General features: G+C 46.3%; 1 protein-coding gene across 3 annotated transcripts in view; it reads left to right on the top strand.

Moving 5' to 3' along the window:
* Positions 1-17,847, top strand: part of CYRIB (CYFIP related Rac1 interactor B) — a 165,367-nt gene that overhangs the window by 39,369 nt on the left and 108,151 nt on the right. For all 3 annotated transcript variants that reach the window (XM_004451158.5, XM_071208031.1, XM_004451156.5), the window contains exon 2: positions 5,445-5,497. The gene's annotated coding sequence lies outside the window, so the exon portion shown is untranslated. The remainder of the gene's footprint in view (positions 1-5,444; positions 5,498-17,847) is intronic.

The raw sequence follows: 17,847 nt of genomic DNA, 5'->3' as shown, positions 1-17,847 counted from the left end.
CTTGTAGGAAAAATATTGACTTGAACTTTCCAGCAATGAGCAATTCTGGCTAACCCTGGGAGCAACGATTGCTATGCCACGTGGCATAAGTAAAACACCTGTCTGTCTTTGTCTCTTTCCTACTCGCTGGGTTGTGGGAAGTATGAGAACCACTGAATGAAGCAAGCTAGAAAATATTGCCCTAAACGTCTCAAAACCAGAATTTCCAGGTGCACTTAATTTGTGTGCTGGGTTTGACTTTGTGGCCTTTATCAGAAACATCATACCATGACTTGAATAATAAAATTTTTTTTGTTTTCATGTTTAAAGGACTCTATTTAAGGAACTTCGGTGCTAAAGATAATTCTTTTTTAAGAGATACATACATATGTACGCTTTTGCTGTGAGTAAGAGTTTAAGAGGATACTGCAAATTGTAAAGAATTCTTTTGGTACAGGAAGTATTGCTTCTTTACTGTTATTGTAAAGTTGTTTAATATCAAAACATTAAAAAAACAGAAAAGAAATGGTTTGGGGGGCTCAACTTTTCTTTAAAAATTATTGCCTTTTTAAAAAAAAAGTAAAAAAGGGGAGCAGTTGTGGCTCAGTGGTTGAGTGCCTGCTCCCTATGTACAAGGTCCTGGTTCAATCCCTGGTACTGCCTAAATAAACAAATGAAAATAAAAATTATTGACTTTGATTACATAATATAATACAGAAGGAGCCTTAAAAAGAGATGCATAATCACAGATATATTCAGTCTCTGAAAAATTCCTGGTCATTTTCATAAAATAGATTTGTTTCAGTGGGAATATTTAGTCCTGCCTAGAAAATCCCTGGAGTCCTACAAGTGTGGTGTCACCGGTGGTCAGATAAAAGAAAGCTTCCACTGGATCTGCCGGCAGTGAGGGGTTTTCCCCCAAATAAGCCACATCTCTGGTATAGGTGACTAGATAGCCTCCCATTTAAGCATTCTGTGCTTCCTTTAAAAGTTCTGTCCCGTGCTACGAGACCTTGGGCACGTTCTCTCATTCTTCTGGACCTGAGTGTCTTCATCCGAGTACAGAGAGGACTGGACTAAAATAGATGACAGTTTCAGAGGAGGCGTCGCCGCGTCTCCTGGAGAGCAGTGGGGGAGGGTTGTCGAGATGGCAGGGCTCCGGGCCTCCCACCCTTGCCTCCCCAAGACCTGCCCGCGGGTGGCCCTGGGAGCCGTTCCTCTGAAGAGAGGGGGTGTCAGTCGAGTTCCGCAGGCAAGCTTGAGGTCCTCCCCACGACAGGCATAGAGCCAGATGCTGGGGACACCTGGACGACCCGCGTGTAGCAGCCCTCAGGTAGCTTCAAGTCCCCTGGATGAGACAGACGAGGACGTGGAAAATTCCAATCAGGTCAGGGGCTGCTTGGTGTATTTGAGCTGGGGTGTTTTTTTTAAAGACCCGGATGACAAGTAGAGGACAGCTCCCTCCTTGAATCACTGCCCATCACCCCGAGGGGAAAAGAAAGAGGAAGGAGGAGGCTCGCATGTGATGCTTGGGCTCCCCACGTGCTTTGGAGTGGGCTCAGGGGCATTCAGTGTGCGGCGAAAGGACCATCAGGGAGACGGGAGGTGCTGAGCCATCAGAAGCGCACAGAATAGCCGTCAGCTGGGAGAGCCTCAGGAGAGCACCTGGGTGGGCGTCGGGACCCTGGCACGCAGCTGCCCTGCGCTCTCTTCTCACCTGGGGGGCCATCCAGCCCTGGAGCCAAGCAGTCTGATCCCCGAGCCTCTGCAGTTGCCCTTCCTTCTGTCTCAGCTGGGCAGCTCTGACCTCTTAATTCTCAGCTTAGAAGTCACCTCCTTGGCGAAGCCTGTCTATGCAACCACTCCCATGCCCTGCTGAGTTAGATGCTGTGATCCCCCCACATCTGTATTCATCCCTGCCCTAACACCGAATCACACTCAGTTGCAATTGCCTACCCACTTGTGATGTTACGGGAGCTCCTGGGTGGCTAGGATGGTCGCTTCGTGGAATTATCTCTATGGCCATGATGCTTGGCATATAATAGGTGCTCAGTAGATATTTCTTTTTTTTAATATATTTTTTGTTTGTTTAATAATTGTATCTACAACCCCCACCCCCCAGATGGCTCCCTCATCTGTTTGCTTCTTGTCTGCTTGTCTTCTTTAGGAGGCACTGGGAACCGAACCAGGACCTCCTCTGTGGGAGGCAGGTGCCAATTGTTTGAGCCACTTCAGCTCCCTGCTGCTTGTGGTGTCTGCTGGTTGAGACATCTGCTGGTTGTGGCACCTGCTCATTGTGGCATCTGCTTGTCTTCTTTAGGAGACACTGGGAACTGAACCCTAGACCTTCCATGTAGAAGGCAGGTACCCAGTTGCTTGAGCCACGTCAGCTTCCCAGTAGATATTTCTTGAATGAATGTGCATCTTCACTTTACAGAGGAGGTTACAGGAGCTCAGAGAGGTTAAGTGACTTGCCCAAAGTCAGACAGCTCTGGGAGGCTGAGAAGGGATTGGAGCTCAGGGTGTGAGTCTAAAGAGAAGACAAGGCCTGGCTTCCCTGGAGCCACGGTCTAGGTCCTCTCTGCCAGGAGCCTGGGAGGGAAGGCACGTCACCCTGCTACCCGGAGCTACCCACTCCGACTTGGGTGCACTCTCTGGGGGTTCTTAAAAACAATCCCTCAGCAGACTTGCAGCTCCTACCCTCTAGTTGTTGCACTTACCCCAGCCAGCTAACTGGGAGGTGAAGAGGGTCAGCCACCACACCAGGGAGCCAAGAGTGCCTACAGCTGCCAGCAGGAGAACTGCATCCAGCATCCATGTGGAATCTAAGCCCCCTCTTGATGTAGAGGGGGAGTGGACATCACCATGCCAGGGTCCACAGGATGGAGGAATAGAGTATGGATTAGAGTGGGCTTACTGGTGTTCTGCTGGGGAACTACTGTGATTAGTAAGGGAAGAAATTGTATCATTTTTTTTTTCATTTTGTTTATTTATTTTATTTATTTATTTATTTTTAAAGATTTATTTATTTATTTAATTTCCCCCCCTCCCCTGGTTGTCTGTTCTCTGTGTCTATTTGCTGCATTTTGTTTCTTTGTCCGCTTCCGTTGTCGTCAGCGGCACGGGAAGTGTGGGTGGCGCCATTCCTGGGCAGGCTGCTCTTTCTTTTCACGCTGGGCGGCTTTCCTCACGGGCACACTCCTTGCGCGTGGGGCTCCCCCATGCGGGGGACACCCTTGCGTGGCATGGCACTCCTTGCGCACATCAGCACTGCGCATGGCCAGCTCCACACGGGTCAAGAAGGCCCAGGGTTTGAACCGCGGACCTCCCATATGGTAGACGGACGCCCTAACCACTGGGCCAAAGTCCGTTTCCCGAAAATGTATCATTGATCTGGAGAAAGTGGCCACGGTAGCTGCTGAGGACAGGGAGAGGGAAGAAGAGATATGATGTGGGGGCATTTTCAGGACTTGGAGTTGTCCTGGGTGGTACTGCAGGGACAGATGCTGGACATTGTGTGTTCTGCCATGGCCCACTGGGTGGATTGGGGGAGAGTGTAGACTACAATGTAAACCACAATCCATGCGGTGCAGCAGTGCTCCAAAATGTATTCACCAAATGCAATGAATGTGCCATGATGATGAAAGAAGTTGTTGATGTGGGAGGAGTGGGTTGAGGGGGGTGGAGGGTAAATGGGGACCTCATTTTTTTAATGTAACATTAAAAAAAATAAGAGAAAACAAAAACAAAGCAAGGCAAACTAACTGAAAAGAGTTTTGTCAGAGCAGGTTAGCACACTTGTTTTAATTTCAAGAACCTGCCCAAAGCCCTACAAGTTAACAACTTGTCCCCATTTCCTATTTTGTAAATGTCAAAGATTCAGAAAGAGAGGAAAACTACCCTTTTTGTAACCGGAAGACCCAGTGAGAGGAATCAGGAGAATTGAAATCGCGGGGCTGGGTGTGAGTGTGTGTGTGTGTGCAGTGTGTGCCTTCACGTTTACCCACGCAGGGCATGGGCTGTGTTGCACATATTTGAGGACACGGATTGTGCATAGGCTTAGATGATTCTTAAATTAAATTCCCTCTTGCTTTTGGCCACTGAGGAGTTCTGTGAATGTTGTTTGAAAGAGAATTTTAAGCCGCACTCAAGCAGCAGTAAGAACAAAAAGAAAACCTGGGCTGGCAAATAAAAGGGGCGCTGGCACAAGCAGCTGAAGTGGTTGAAGTTATCAGCAGAGAGTGTTCTCCCACGACAATTAGGCATGGCCCCAAAACTTTTGTGAATAAAATGATGTTGGTTAAGTGGCATCCGGTTTCAGCAGCTTATGAAAAGCGAAGTGAAAACACTAAGACAGCTAAAGCGTTCACCAACATAAAACCCAGGAAAAAGGGGGTGTTTGTCTTCCATGCAGTAACAGTGTCTAGACATTGTAGACTTGGCTGACCATCTTCACTCTAAATGCCAGTGCATGCTGGTCGGATGTTATTTAATTCTGGTTTTCTTAAAACTCTTTGATTCATAAGCTTTTGTCGCTGTAAGAGATTTTGAGGGTGACAAGGTAGGTGTCATGCACATGCTTGTTTTCCTTTCTCTGTAAAGTAGAAACTTAAAACAGGAAGTGATTCAGGGGCAGAATGACTAAGACCAGTTCAAGCTCAAGTTGTGCAGAGCACTTTGCTGGTACCAAGACTTGCTGTTGCAGCCCAGAGTTCCAGCATCCTTTGTCTTAGGATTCTGAATCTGAAAGGAGAACTTGCTTTCTGGAACAACTGAAGTCCAGTCAAGGTGTCCTTCGATTGTAAGAATTTTTTTTTAAAGGCAATACTTGATTCTTGATGGGATCTTTTTTTAAAAAACGAAATATTTATTTATTTATCCCCTCCCCCCACCGTTGTTTTTGTGCTCACTGTCTGATCTCTGTGTTCATTTGCTGTGTGTTCTGTGTCTGCTTGTCTTTCTCTTTAGGGAGCACTAGGAACCGATCCTGGGACCTTCTGGAGTGGGAGAGAGTTGCCCAATCTCTTGCACCACCTCAGCTCCCTGGTCTGCTGCATCTCTTATTGTCTCTCCTCTGTGTCTCTTTTGGTTGCATCATCTTGCTGCGTCAGCTCTCTGCATGGGCCAGCACTCCGCGTGAGCCAGCTTGCCACACGGGCCGGCCTGCCTTCACCAGGAGGCCCTGGGAATAGAACCCTGGGCCTCCCATATGGTAGACAGGAGCCCAATTGCTTGAGCCCCATCCGCTTCCCGATTGTAAGAATTTGATTTGGGGCTTTGTTCTTTAAACACTGTGCAGCCTTAACAAGTTACTTAACTTCTCTGAACCTCCATTTCCTCATTTGTCATACAAAAGACTGTTGTGAACATTACATGAAAAAAAAATGTTTGTGAGATGGGATGCTCTGTAAATTATCATAGTCTGTTTGAACTTGCGTAATCTTCGCTTTAACTTTGTTTTACAGGAGAATAAACGGAGGCCCGGAGCTTGAGTGATTCGTCCAAGGTTGCCGAGTTGGTAAGTGACATTGCTGGGACTCGATTGCAGCCGTCAGGCTCCAGAGCCTGACCCCCTTCACTAGGAGGAGAAGCTAAGTGCTGGAGAGTAACCTCAGGGAGATGGATTTTCATTCATTACAGTTAAGACCTTCTGTCTCTGTTGACATCAGAACCCGTGCATTCTTTCATCCACTTCCTATTTATTGAGAACCTACAAGGTTATGGGGTCAAATGATTAACTTAAATAAGACCAGTAACTTTGGAGGGAAGAAGCCATTTCCAGCCTCCTGTCATCAGTGATCCTAATAATACCTACTTTTTGTTGACTATTTACTCTCTGCAGCCCCTGTGCTAAGAGTTTTACTGGAGTTATTTCGTGTAAGCTTCACAACAACCCTACAGAGTTGAGGTTCAAAGGGGAGCAGTGACTTGCCCAAGGTCAGTCTGCTGGTTAAGAGGCAGGGTTAGTGTCCACTCAGGCAGTCCTGTGTCTCCTGTAAGACCTTCCTGCAGAACCATCGTTTCCTTCAGCCTGGGCGCTCTGCCCCGACAGCGGTGGCCTTACCCTGCTGGTCTCCCGCCCTTGGACTGGCAGCCTCCCCAGAGGGTTAGCCGGGGAGAAAGGGGCCTCTGCAGAAAGCGCGGCAGTAGGTTCTTCTCGTGCCTGCTTTTAACTTCTATTCCTATTGAGGTGCAAGTTAGATGCCATAGAAGGCACAAATCTTAATGACATGCAGCTTGTTGAGCTTTTAAAACATTACACCCATCTAACCACCACCCGGATCAAGATACATGAAAGTTCCATAGGGACCTTTCCTTGAGCCCCTTTGCAGTCAGTACTGCCCCAGAGGTAATGACTATTCTGACTTCTATCATTATAGATTTATGCTTTTAACTTAGTGATATTGAACTATCCTCACTCAGCAGAAACACAACAAAGTCGAGGTGAAAGTAACATTTCACATAGTGCGGATAATCTGTCGTTCCACCCTGGGGGCCTCTGTCTTGGAGTGAGCATGAATGGGAGACTCTCTTGGTCTTTCTTCCCATGGGCTTCTTAGAGTGTGAGCATCTTGTGCCACCAAGTATGTTTCTCCTATTTAGAGATATTAATGATCAGGAAACATGGTCCCCAAATCCATGCCAGCTGTTTCATCTGGTACTCGATCCAAGAAACCTATTCCAATGCTGGAGGAAAAACTGCCTGTGTTGGACTTACGAGGGATGGTTTGTCTGTCTCCAATGTGAGACTTTTTTAGAGGGTTTTCAAGGGGAACTTAGACTTTTTTCAGCTTTTGTTTTACATGCTGACTTTAGAACCTAACCCTTGAGTAGCGTTTTTAACATGGACGGACTCAAGTGTGGGTAAGTGTTATATTAGATTTGGTGGCCCTGGAACAGTCTGGTGGAATAAGTTGGTTTGCACGGGTTCCTCCTGATGTATACACAGAGTCGACTGAAATATGAGAATTATATCTCATATATAATGAGCTCCCAAGGGCCAGACATGCGGAAGGAAATCTAAGCCAAATGGTAATGCGTGAACTGAACCCATGACAGCTTGTGGGGCTTTTGTATCCAGATACGGGCCTTAGGCTCTGGGGTCTGAGGCTTGAATGCCACGGTGGGTCTGGAAATAGGGCCGGGGGAAACGGACTTTGGCCCAGGGGTTAGGGCATCCGTCTACCACATGGGAGGTCCGCGGTTCAAACCCCGGGCCTCCGTGACCCGTGTGGAGCTGGCCATGTGCAGCGCTGATGCGCACAAGGAGTGCCCTGCCACGCAGGGGTGTCCCCCGCGTAGGGGAGCCCGTAGGGGAGCCCCACATGCAAGGAGTGCACCCGTAAGGAGAGCTGCCCAGCGCGAAGGAGAGTGCAGCCTGCCCCAGGAATGGCACCGCCCACACTTCCCATGCCGCTGACCACAACAGAAGCGGACAAAGAAACAAGACGCAGCAGAAGGACACAGAAAACAGACAGCCGGGGGAGGGGAGGGGAATTAAATAAATAAAAATAAATCTTTAAAAAAAAAAAAAAAAAGAAAGAAATAGGGCCAGGGCTCAGGTGGAATTCAGTCCCGTGGCACTTGAAGGCCTGACTTCTTCATGAAAAGGGGGCTTGAAAAACTCCACTGCCTGTAAACATAGTGAGGAAGCTTTCCTTGGGTGCAAAAAGTTACCGGCAAGAAATAAAAGGCCTGGTGCTGTACCATATGTGGTCGTGGGATCTAAATTTCTATTACCCATGAGACATGAGAACCCTCAGGTTGAGAAATTAACACTGAACCTGGCCTAGGACCATTGAAACTCCTAATACAAATATAAAATCGCTCCGTAGGAACATTTCAACCATCCAGATCTAACAGAACTCCTACAGAAAGAACTACCTCCTATTAAAGGTGAGAATTAAAAACTATAAACGGTTCAAGAGACAAAGTGACCTGAGCTGAAAGTAATAGAACATCTTAGAGATTTCAGTTGTATATTTTAAATGATTAGGACCAAAAAGGATATCACAAAATGAAAGAAAGATGAAAAAAAGGAGAGATGGTTTCAAAAAGCAACCCAATTGAAAAAATTGTCATTGAGATTAAAATCCAATGAAAGGGTTAAATGAAAGAGTAGATATAGCAAAGAGAGAATTAGTGACCTGGAAGACAGCAGTAATGGTAAACACTTGTGAATCATGTTGTATGGGCCAGACATGTTACTGTGTGTTTTATTTGCACTAGTCATTTAATCTTCAGAACAGAATTTTGGGGAAGCCATTATTATTACCGTTCATATTTTCACAGATGAGGAAATCAAGGCATAAGGGGTTTAGTCACTTGCCTAAGGTCACAATAGCTGATGAGTGACAGACTTGAGATTTGACCCCAGACTGTCTAATCTAGCCCAGAGTTTGTGCTTGCAATGACTACATTATGGGAAATCACCAAGAATTCTGCACTAATTGATAAGAAGACAGAAATATGAAAGAATAGTACAGACACATGGAGGCGAGGATGATAACGGAACTGGGGGAGAAGCTGTCTTTGAAGACATAGTGATTAGGTATCCTTTCATATCTCTTCTAGTCCTTAGGTTCCAAGAGTTTGGGACCATATCAGTATCAAGAAGGTGGCATTGCCCCAGTCTCCACTGTAGCATGCACTGATAGGCTGATAAATGTTTATAACAGCTGTCTCTTGGGTTAGGGTGGGGGAGCCCTGGTTTGTAGCATTTGCTGATTTCTATGATGTAAATATGCCCACCACAGCTAATTTCAAGCAACACGTGTCATGGATCGTGGAGCTGGCTCCAGCCTACCTTTGGCTCTGGCATTCTGTTCTAAACCCTGTTCTTTGGACTCTGCATTCAGTGGTGGAATTTCCCAGAAGTAGTGGTATTATATGTGCTATCACAAAGGGCAAGAAGAGAGAAGGGGCAAAAGTGGAGCACTGCCCTCCTTTCTGCGCTTGTATTAAAAACAAAACAAAACAGAACAAAACGGAACATCTTTTGTGAATGCGGACAGAGAAACTAGCATTTGCATTACATATTGGGGGAGTGAGAGTTGTTAGTACAACCTCCTCGGAGGGCAATTAGCACTATCTGCCAACATTTTAAGTGCTTGTACCCTTTGAAACCACAATACCACTTCAAGGATTTTATCCTGTAAATCCTATCTCTCCTCTAGTTATACATGTGTTTGAAGATGCATGGGAGGTAAGAGTTACATTGATGCAGCATTGTTTGGAAGCAACTTAAATGTTTGTCAGTAGGAGACTGGTTGAATGAGCTGTGGTATATCCTTCCAGTAGAATACTGTGCTGCTGTGTAAAAGAGTAAGTCATACGTGCTTAGAAGTAATGATCTCCAATTTACGGCCTTAAGTCAAAAATAAAATGAAAGCAATGCTTGGAAAAATGTATGTGATATGCTCCTATGTGTGAAAAAAAAGGGGAGGAGCTTTGAGTGCAGGTACATACCTACCCACCCAAGTACACATGCCTGTCATTCAGACAATTTCTGGAAGGACACCAAAAAGAAAAGGGGGTGGGTGAGTGTGGGGACTACTGTTTACTACTGGGGAAAATCCTGTGGGATTGTGGATCTGGGTGAATGGAAGATGTTATTCCTATATAACCTTTTATATATATTTGTATATATATTATAATTTAACATAAGCATATAATATTTATTCAATTAAAAACAAATGAACAAAATCAGAAAACAACTGTTTCGTGAACTTTTGACATGAAAGCTGCCCTCCCCACCCCCAAATTTTTAGAGTTTGGCAGGAGAAGGAAGCCAGCATCTATTAAGCCATGTGCCCAGTGTTACCTGGTTTACACCTCATCCATCTAGTACCTAGGACTCCCCATTGCCTGGCACTACCTGGGCCATAGTAGCTGTATCAGTAAGTTGTGATAAGTGGTAACCCCCATTTGAGAAGAGGTGAGGTGAAAGAGTTGTACAAAGTCTTCAGTGGCCACCTTCGAAGTTATTTTAAGTGGAATTCAGTGGCCACCTTAGAAGTTGGCTTGGAAACAGATGCTCCAGCTGGGTCTTTTTGAAATCCGGGTTATCTAGGAGGCGTCGGACCTTTCCCCCTCCTGCTGCTGACCCCTTGCCTCTGTCTGGAGACCACATGGAAATATTGTCAGTAGTAATGTTTCCAACATTAAGATTCTGTGCCCCGGGAAGTTGGGATTGTGTTTCTGGGCCTAATGGATTGCTGCTGTATTTAGAAATAACAAAAGAAGGAAAAATTGTTCTGCGGTGTCCTCCTTCCAGATTTATTTTACCTTGATGACTCTCGTTGAGTGTGCATCGCCAAAGGTCCAAGAGACGCTAGCTTCTGTGCACTTGACAATAACCACCTTGAGACCCTTCCTTACCAAAATGGATGTTCCCAGAGGTGCTTTTGTTGTAATTGTTGTTTCCTGCCATATGCCACGTTTCTAACCCACGATGAAATGTTTTATGGACCTAGAGGTTTTCTTTCCTCTCTTTCCCTTTCTGTCATTTGGAAATAATTTCAGTAAGTAGATTTTCATCTTGAAAAGGCTCTTGTTATGATGATGTTGTGACTGGTCAACCGTACTTCAAATGGAAAAGAAAAGAAGAGAAAACTTATGTTTATAGAATCTCAATCACAGAAGCTGACCTGGGTATTATTTGAGAGTGTGAGTAATACTCAGATGAAATTCTTATGGATGAGGATTGTTTGACCCTGGCTCTGTGCCGGTCTCTTGAGACCCTACTTTGTGGGCTCATTCCAAGAGCACTGCTAAGCACCTTAAGTATCTTTGTGCATAGCCCAATGTGGGACATTACTGGTTTGGGGTTATTGTTCAGTGCCATCTGACTCCCCCTAATGGTAATGTAATCTTCACAGCCTGAATAGAGGTTTAGAGTAGGTTTCAGTGCACTTTCTTCCAGGAAGCCATGCCTGCCTCGCCTTTTCTGTGCTCATATTGCACAGTATAGTATTTATTTAAAGCAATTATTTTATTGTCTTTAAATAATTGTAGTTGTTTGTAGCTAAATGCCATCAGTTTCTGAGGGCCTGGCAAGATGGCACAGATCATCCTGCTTCATCTGTGTCCAGCCATTGCTCTTACGGAGTTTTATGAGTCAGGATTCTTCAGACCTTGAAATAGAACCCCAACTCAAACTGGCTTCAGCCAAAAGGGGATTTGTTAGTTTATGTAATTGACAAGCCCAGGAATGGAACTCAGGCAAGAGGTTCCAAGGTTTAAACAGTTTTTCCCATCAATGTCCTTTTGTTGGGTGCAGTTGTGATGGTAAGATGGCCATCAGCAGTTCCAGCAGGAGGGAAAAAAAATGCTGTGTTTTCAAAAGTTAAACAAAAATATCTGAATTGAGTCTCAGGGTCTTTGATTGGTCTCCTCTGGGTAAGGCACATGGCCATGCCGGAGCCAATCCCTGAGCCAGGTGAATGCAGTGCTCTCCTTGGCCATCCTGGACCAAATGCCCACCCCTGGAGAGGCTGGGGGTGGTGCCTGCACTTCCCAGACCACAAGGCTGAGAATGAGGGGAGGCGGACATCTGTGAAGGGTGGGTAAACAAAAGCAGAGGGTAGCCAAGATGGTAGGACTGTAATCAGCATTTACTTGCTGAATCCATTGACGGATGAATAAGCAAAGGAGAACATGTTGCTGATTCTGTGAGCTGGTTATACAACACCCAGAATGGGGTTTTAACAGATGGAACCCTTGCAGCAGGAGGGTTAAAGGAGGACTGGAAATGAAGGCCTTTGAGGAGACTTCAAATTAGCTGAAATTTTTAACAAGACATAGGAGCCATAGGAGATATATGATCGCTGTCCCAAATATCTGAAGGGCATGCGTGGGGAAGGAACCTTTTCTAGGTGCCTACTCTGTCTAGAAACTTAACTTGATATCACCCCACTACAACTTTTATTTACATTTTATTTTTATTATTTTTTTCTGGTTGCATCATTGTTTTTTTGGTGCATTGCCTTGCCACGCAGATCTAGGATGCCTTTTTTCTTTCTTTTTTTATTTACCAAGAGGTCTCAGGGATCGAACCCAGGTCCTCCATATGGTAAATGGTAGCTCAATTGCTAGAGCCACAGCCACTTCCCCATTTTATTTTATTTTTACTAGACAACCAATTTATATCCATTCTGGAAAATTGAAAAGTGAAAAAATGTTCAATTTTTCATTGAAAATGAAAAAGAGAAGATGAAAGTCCTGATCCCTTCCAGTCTTACTACCTAGGGCTAGTTTCTCTTAATTTTTTGGTATCTGTCAGTTAACTTTTTCTCCTCTTTATAGTCGCATTCTTAAAGAAAATTCTTATTTAATCTTGAAAAGTGGGTCAGCTAAATCTTGATGATCTTGATAATTGTGAAGCTCGGGGCATTTAATAACTTGCCTGCGGTCGTGGGCCTAAGCGCTGCCCTGGCTAGAATTCTATTCAGGTCCACCTGTCTCAGAAATCCTCTCTCATTTTCTGGCCTTGATTTCATTTCTGTGCAACCAGCAGACTGTGCATTCAGTAATGGGATTTTGCTCCACTTCTGTTTTGGGGCTCTTGATGCCATGTCTCTTTATTCATCCACACATTCAGTGTCACTCATTCACACAGCACGTTTCCTTGGGTGTTTCTTGGTGCGGTGCTGAGGGCAGCCCAGTGAACGAGGCAAGGCCCGTGCCCTCCGAGTGCTCATGTTCTAGCCGAGGTACATGTGCCTTGGAGGTTGTTGAGCCGACCCTGTGCACCGGCCCCACGTTTCTGCCCGGCCAGCGGCAAAGCAAAGAGGTAGTGCAGTAGCCAAAATGCTGACAGCCCCGCTGTATGCCCTCACCTGAGCCACCCTTCCTCAGGGGGCGAGCTTGTGTTGAGGGGTGGGAGGCTGAGAGGGGCCTTACCTGTCTCACCCTCCCCGGGGGGCTCTCTGCAGGCTGCTCAGGGAGGGATGCAGCCGGCGGGGCCCACAGTGCCCACTCTGCCTGTAGGATGCTCCCGAACCCCAGAGCAGAACCATTGGCATGAAGCAGGGCTCATGGAACAGGAGGAGGGAAATAAATACTGACTGAGCGTGGCGTACCCCAGGTGCTTTCACGGGGCTCCCTTCCCCAGAGAGACGGGTATTAGATGCCTCATTTTGCAGGGCAGGAGTGGAGGCTCAGCGGGAGCTGGGATCTGAGCTCAGGCATGACAGATGGCTTCAGGCCCCAGGAGTTTTCCTCTTGTCGCTCTTTTCTGATGCAGACGTTTCAACGTTTTGGGAGACTGGGGATTTAAAAGGTTCTGAAACTCCAAATGACTTGGTGAGTTTCATTCTAAAAGTGAATGAGATCCTGGGATAAGGAGGTGACCAAGATGGGCGAAGGCTTCTGCTCGCAGGGGAACGTAAAGGCCAAGTTCAATTGTTAGAAAGGTTTCTGCACAATCCCTTGCTCAACGCTTCATTCAGCCAGGCACCGGCATGACTCACTTAACGATACGCTGAGTGGCAAGTGACAGAAAACCCCGTTCAGGTGGGATAATTGGTTCACATACCGCAGAGGTGCAGAGGTAGGGTAGGCCGCAAGCACCCTTGGATCAGGACCCCGGCTTCACGTCCTCGTGCTTTTCCCGGCACTGCGCTTCGGCTTGTCGACCTTGTTCTCAGGCTGACTTCCCTCCTGGCCGGGTGAGCGCTGCCCACAGGGCTTGCACGGCCTTCTGTTTCTGGAGAGGCCATGTGGAGCAAGACAGTGTGCTCTAGGAGGTGTGGGAGAGAACCGTCCCATGGGTGACCTGGTGGCCAGAAGCTCTCGGGTCCATGCTTGCTCACTCGCAGCCAAGGGAGAGAGCCTTTCCCCTTGGCCACTGAGCCACCTTCCCGGGCTTCTCCCTGAGCCATCATCGCCAGACCCACATCTACCTCTGAACCAGTCATGGCGGCCAGCTTGGAAACAGTGTTGGGCTTAGGTTGTGCAAGTGGAGGTGAGGTCTGGGTGACCCAAGGACTGCGGCTTCATGGCCGAGAAGTGGACTGGATGGTGAAGAGGCCCTCACTAAGCGCTAGGGTTGGCCCTGCGAGGGTGAGCGAGGCTTTGTCCCTCCTGAGATTTTGCTGATGATCGGAGGCAGGGTATTTACATTTATTGAATGCTTAGGTACTCTACTTAATGATTCTCATAATCTCTCTGAAAGTAGTTTATTTCTGTTTCACAGTCCAGGAACCAGTGCAGGGAGACTAGATTGTTTGCTACTAGTTACTCGCCCAGGAGGAGAGCAAGGGGGTCCAGTTACCCCCGCCCCCAATCCCATGGGGCCTCCCCTCCTTTTGGCAACGGTTCTAGAGAAAATGGATTGTTTGTTAACAGAGACCCAGAAAAGGTTCGTCTAATGAATACTCGACAATAAACAGGGCCTTGGGAGTAGTTACTGCTTTTCATTTCAAGCTTTTACTAAAGGAATCCTGTCTGCTTTTTTCCCTTAAACTAACTGTAGATTGGAGGAAAACTGTATCCAGATAAGCCACAAATAATTGAATGAGCTTCCGAGAAAGGCAGAACCATTGTCAACTAACTGCATCGGAAAAGATGGTTGCATTCAGATAATTTTACAAAAATGATTATTCTCTCCTTTTGACTTTCTGCTTGAGGCTGCCATGCAGTTTTAAAGTAATAGAGGAACTATTATGTAATTGTATTCAGTGCTTCTTTCCTGTGGGCCCAAGTTACCTTGTGTGTTCAAGATACAGAACGCATTTTTTAAAGAGTTTATGTAAAGCCTGTATGATTCCTAAATTAAACTGCCAAAATGAGGACAAATAAGCCAGATTTTCTGGTTTTCCTCAGACTGTGAGGAGACAACACCCGACAGAGCAGGAGGATGATGTGGTGAAAATCATTTCTGAAATGATTTCAAGTTGTGTTCAGCTGCTTAAAGCTTCCATTCACAAATCCCTGGGTTTGCTACTGGTGGCAAAATGTGCTCAGACTGCTTCTTGTGCCCAGTGTTCATGTCCCACATGTCACTGCCGGATGCAAGGGGACATATTTGCTCCTAGATCTCCAGACCTCACTCTTTCTCTCTTCCACCTCAGATGTAATTTCATCCTGGCAGAGGTGAACAAAAATGGACACATCCGACTGGTGTTTGGGGACAGGTTGATGAATAAGGTGTTCAACTTGGGTACTGTGCATTTTGAGTTCTTGAACTGCTTTTAATTTTTTTTCTTTTCTTTTCAGGTCATTACTGTTAAGAATCATTTAAGTCTTCTACCCACATGTTTTAGTTCCCTTGGCTGCTCAAACAAATACTAGACAGTGGGTTGGCTTAAACAATGGGAATTTATTCACTTGGGTTTTTTGTTGTCTTTATTAAAGATTTATTTTATTTATTTATGTCCCCCATCCTCGTTGTTTGCACTCGCTGTCTGCTCTCTATGTCCATTTGCTGTGTCCTCTCTGTGTCTGATTGTCTTCTCTTTAGGAGGCACTGGGAACTGAACCTGGGACCTCCCATGTGGGAGAGAGGCACTCAATCACTTGGGCCACCTCCATTTCCTCCTTTGTTGTGTGTCTCTCTTTGTGTCTCCTTGTTGTATCATCTCATTGCGTCAGCTCACGGCATCAGCCTCTCACACCAGCTCGCTGTACTGCTCCTCCTCTCTAAGGGGCACCAGGAACTGAACCTGGGACCTACTATGTGGTAGGCAAGAGCTCAATCGCTTGAGCCACAACCGTTTCCCTCACTCAGGTTTTTTTTTTTTTAAGATTTCTTATTTATTCCCCCCCTCCACCCCCGTTGTTTGCACTTGCTGTCTGCTCTCTGCCCATTTGTCATGTGATTTCTGTGTCTGTTTGTCTTCTTTTTAGGAGGCGCTGGGACTGAACCTGGGACCTCTCATGTGGGAAAGAGGCAATTAATTGCTTGAGCCACCTCAGCTCCCTGATTTGTTGTGTCTCTCATTATCTTTGCTCTTTGTGTCTCTTTGTTGCGTCATCTTGCCATGCCTGCCCATCATGCCAGCTCACTGTCTTGCTCATCTTCTCCAAGAGGCCTGGAAACTGAACCCGGGACCTCCCATGTGGTAGGTGCGAGCTCAATCACTTGAGCCATGTCTGCTTCCCCCTCGCTCAGGTTGTGAGGCTAGGAAAATGTCCAAAACAAGGCATCATCAAGGCAATGCTTTCTTCCCCAAAACTGGCATTCTGGGGCTGGCTGCCAGGGACCCTTGGTCCTGAGCTCCTCTGTCACGTGGTAAGGCACATGGTGGCCTCTTCTGGCCTCTCCCTTCTCTTCCAGGTTCCGTTGACCTTCAACTTCTTGCTTCCTGTGGCTTTCTCTCTCCCTGTCTGAATTCCATTATTCTTTATAAAGCACTAGGGTAATAGGACTAATATCCATCCTGATTGAGGTAGGCCACACCTACACTGAAATAGCCTCATCAAGAGGTCCTACTTACCATGGGTTCACATTCACAGCAGTGGAGTAAGTTTAAGAACATGTTTTTCACCATATTTCTTTTTTTTTTTTTTTTTAAAGATTTATTTATTTATTTAATTCCCCCCCCCCTCCCCTGGTTGTCTGTTCTTGGTGTCTATTTGCTGCGTCTTGTTTCTTTTGTCTGCTTTTGTTTCTTTGTCCGCTTCTGTTGTCGTCAGCGGCACAGGAAGTGTGGGCGGCGCCATTCCTGGGCAGGCTGCTCTTTCTTTTCACGCTGGGCGGCTTTCCTCAGGGGCGCACTCCTTGCGCGTGGGGGCTCCCCCACGTGGGGGACACCCTTGCGTGGCACGGCACTCCTTGCGCGCATCAGCACTGCGCATGGGCCAGCTCCACACGGGTCAAGGAGGCCCGGGGTTTGAACCGCGGACCTCCCATATGGTAGACGGACGCCCTAACCACTGGGCCAAAGTCCGTTTCCCCCACCATATTTCTATTAAGTTGTTAATTAGGTTTTGGGTCTCAGGGATTGAGAGTTGAACAAAGCATAATCTTAATTACTAATACCCTTTATTGGTCTTCTTCCAACAGATATCCATATACTGTCCACACCAGTATAATTTTCTGGTTTTGATTTACTCTGGATCTGGAAAACTTGTTAAGCTGGTTGGTTGTGAAGTAAAAGTAAATAGGATAGGAGATAGATCTGAAAGTGAAACACATAGGCTTATGTGTCAGGTAAAGACCAGAAAAAGAGGGTTGCTGGGCTCATCTTGTTGACCCTAGAAGGACCTCTGTGGTTGTCCTTAGGGCTAACCCAGCTGACCCTGCCTGATATGATCACCATTATCATGGAGGTCACAAGATTCATGAAACCTGGGAGCTGGCCATTGTGTGTGTATGTATATATATGTATGTATATATATGAATCTTTTTTTTTTTTTAAGATTTTATTTATTTCTTCCCACCTCCTTGTTGTTTGCACTTGCTGTGTGCTGTCTTTAGGAGGCACTGGGAACTGAACCCAGTACCCCCGATGTGGGAGGGAGGTGCCTATTCGCTTGAGCCACCTCTGTTCCCTGCTTTGTTGTGTCTCTCATTATGTTTTTTCTTCTTGTGTCTCTTGTTGCATCAGCTTGCCGTGCCTGCCCATCATGTCAGCTCGCTGTCTTGCTTGTTTTCTTTAGAAGACACTGGGAACCTCTGCTTCCAGCATTGTTGTGTCTCTCATTATGTTTTCTTCCTGTGTGTCTTGTGTCATCGTGTTGTGTCAGGTTGCCATGTCTGTCCATCACACCAGCTTGCTGTCTTCTTTAGGAGGCACCAGGAACCGAACTACAACCTTCTATGTTGTAGGCAGGAGCTCAGTCACCTGAACCACATCTGCTTCCCTGTATGAATCTTGCTGACTCTATGATAGTGGCTCTTAAACGTGACTGCACACTAGAATC

Source organism: Dasypus novemcinctus, chromosome 14, assembly GCF_030445035.2.
Source record: "Dasypus novemcinctus isolate mDasNov1 chromosome 14, mDasNov1.1.hap2, whole genome shotgun sequence".
Taxonomy (NCBI): domain Eukaryota; kingdom Metazoa; phylum Chordata; class Mammalia; order Cingulata; family Dasypodidae; genus Dasypus; species Dasypus novemcinctus.
This window is presented reverse-complemented; position numbering and strand designations above follow the sequence as displayed.